The sequence below is a fragment of the Nematolebias whitei genome, chromosome 1 (genome assembly GCF_014905685.2).
Source record: "Nematolebias whitei isolate Nwh7 chromosome 1, NemWhi1, whole genome shotgun sequence".
NCBI classification, from domain to species: Eukaryota; Metazoa; Chordata; class Actinopteri; order Cyprinodontiformes; family Rivulidae; genus Nematolebias; species Nematolebias whitei.
The window spans coordinates 44,403,073-44,406,610 of record NC_056498.1 but is presented as its reverse complement, the minus strand read 5'-3'; positions in this window follow the sequence as shown (position 1 = coordinate 44,406,610).

Genomic DNA, 3,538 nt, shown 5'->3' with positions numbered 1-3,538 from the left:
AGGGTGGACCAGGAACTCATGGATGGATGACCCCCCACAACCTCCACCCATCCTGCAGCCAGGAGCTGAACATCAGTTTGGTGTGGTAGTAGCTGAGAGTGGTTCACAACTCACACTCTGAGGTGGAACCAGAACTGATGTGGACCGACCAGACGGGTCTGCTCCTCCTCTCTGAGTCCACAGGGAGACATGCATTCCACTAGGACTGCTGGACCTACACCACAGTCATCCTCTCCCCCTCACCTCCCCTCTCCTCCTTGTCTCTCCTCCTCCTCTTGACCTTTCCTCTCCTCCTCCACCTCCTCCACCTCCTCTCCTCCTCCTCACCTCCCCCTGACCTCCCCTCTCCTCCTTGTCTCTCCTGCTCCTCCCCTCCACCTCCTCCTCTCTCTTCTCCTTTCCTCCGCCTCCTCCTCCCCTCTCCTCTTCACTTCCCCTGCCCTCTCCTCCTCCTCCTCCTCTCCTCCTCCTCCTCCTCTCCTCCTTCAGTCTGGATCTTTGGTTTGGGTCCAGAGAACCTGATCAGAGCTCTGTTTGACAAACATGGAACAAACTGGGGCATGATCGCTTATATAAAATATCCTGCAGGAGGTGTGTGTGTGTGTGTGCGTGCGTGCGTGCGTGCGTGCGCGCGCGTGTGTGTGTGTGTGTGTGTGTGTGTGTGTGTCCATCAATAAAGCAAAGTGCGCGTGTTTCAGCAGGACCTGATGAATCCAGCCCTCCAGCTCTCACGAGGTGAAACAGACACTTCATTAAATGAGGGGGCGGACACACAACGTGCACGCGCGCGCACATACAACAACGTTATTGCTTGAAGAAAAAGAGAATCGGTGTCAGAGAAGCAAAGCAGCATTTATCTGGAGGTCCAGGAGTTTGACATCTTAAATGAGAGAAAAACATCAAAGTTTATGTCGGCGCACGCGGCGGCGCGTCTCAGCTGCGCGCGCCAGAAAAACACACCTGCAGCCAATCAGACATCCAGTATGGATCAATAAACACAAAACAAGGATTTTACCACAAAGTTTACCTGCTCCGATCGATCGCCACGAGCATGTCACGCGCGTGCGTCAGCGCATCCTGGAAATAATCGTCCCGGCTCTGATCCGAGCTGCCAGAACCTCCGCGATCACAAACAGAACCAGCTGCTCCGAGACATGAGCCCGAACCCGCAGCTGCTGCCGGAGGATCACTGGGACGTTCGGTCCCGCCGCTGCGCAGTGACGCACGCACCGAGACGATCTGGACTCTCCAGAACCGCTCGTGATGAATCCTGCAGAACCTGATGCTGTCACATTAACAGCACGAGGAGGAGCACAGGACAAGACGTTCAAGTTATTATTATTATTATTAATAATATTAATAATATCATCATCATCATCATTATTATTAATAATATCATCATCATTATTAATAATATCATCATCATTATTAATAATATCATCATCATCATCATCATAATTATTATTAATAATATCATCATCATTATGATTAATAATATCATCATCATCATCATCATCATCATTATTAATAATATCATCATCATCATCATCATTATTAATAATATCATCATCATCATTATTAATAATGTCATCATCATCATCGTCATCATCATCATCATCATTATTAATAATATCATCATCATCATCATCATCATCATCATCATTATTAATAATATCATCATCATCATCGTCATCATCATCATCATCATCATCATTATTAATAATATCATCATCATCATCATCATCATCATTATTAATAATATCATCATCATCATTATTAATAATATCATCATCATCATCATTATTATTAATAATATCATCATCATCATTATTAATAATAATATCATCATCATCATTATTAATAATAATATCATCATCATCATCATCATTAATAATATCATCATCATCATAATCGTCATCATCGTCATCATCATCATCATTATCATTATTATTATTATATTATCATCATCATCATCATCATGAATAATATCATCATCATCATCATCATCAATAATATTATCATCATCATTATTAATAATAATATCATCATCATCATCATTATTAATAATAATATCATCATCATCATCATTAATAATATCATCATCATCATAATCGTCATCATCGTCATCATCATCATCATCATTATTATTATTATATTATCATCATCATCATCATAATCATCATCATCATCATCATGAATAATATCATCATCATCATCATCATCAATAATATTATCATCATCATTATTATTAATAATATCATCATCATCATCATCATCATCATCATCATCATCAATAATATTATCATCATCATCATTATTATTATATTATCATCATCATCAATAATATCATCATCATCATTATTATTAATAATATTATCATCATCATCATCATCATCATCATCATCAATAATATTATCATCATCATCATCAATAATATTATCATCATCATCATCAATAATATTATCATCATCATCATTATTATTATATTATCATCATCATCATCAATAATATTATCATCATCAGCAGCAGCAGCAGCAGCAGCAGCATCATCATCGTCATCATCATAATCATTATTATTATTTTATTTTATTATTATTTTTTACTTCATCTAATAAATGTGGATCACTTCATTCCACCTTTATTTCTACAGGTTAGTCCCATTGAGCCTCGGGGGCTCATTTACAAGAGAGACCTGATCAAAGGGGTTTGTTTGAACTTCTTCAAATCCAAAAGATCTAATAGGACCATGAACTCCACCCTGAGGGACACCACAGGACCTAAACACAACAGATGCTGAACAGAACTTCATTAGTCTGGTTCTGGTTTGGTTCTGTAGAATCAGATCAGAGCAGGTGACCTCTGAGTGGTCCGGTTCAGGAACCATGATCTGAGTTTACAAACCTGGATGAAGGATCAAGTCCCAAGATGTAGAGGACAGAACTCCACAACCTCCTGCTGGTCCGAGGACCATCCAGGACCATCCAGGACCATCCATGACCATCCAGGACCAACCAGGACCATCCAGGACCATCCAGGACCATCCAGGACGGGTCCTCCAGGGCGTGAGTGATGTCAGACGGCACCTGATTTGAGCTCACATGAGCCAGAACAACAACAAAAAGATTTATTTTGGCTCCGTGCAGATTTCCTTATAAGCTGAGCCGGTCTCTCGACCCCCGGTCTCTCGGCCCGGTCTTTTGGTCCCAGTCTCTCAGTCCAGGTCTCTCGGTCCCTGCAGGTAGAAACCACCCCACATCATGATTCTGCCACCGCTGTGCTTCACTGTGGGGATGAAGCTGCTCTGACCTCAGAACCAAGGTGTGGGCAGGGCTAGCTCATGGTCCTGAGGCTGCGGGTTCGAGTCCAGGTTGTGTTGAGGAGAACAATCAGCTCTGCAGGAGGGAGCAGCCGAAAGAAAACCAGCTTCTGCTCTGTCGTTCTGGGAAGACCAGTCGACTCGAGTGGAGGACTCTGGACTTGAAGTTCTGCTGAAGACAAAAGTTGAATAAAAACATGAGATTGTTTCGGTGAATCTGTT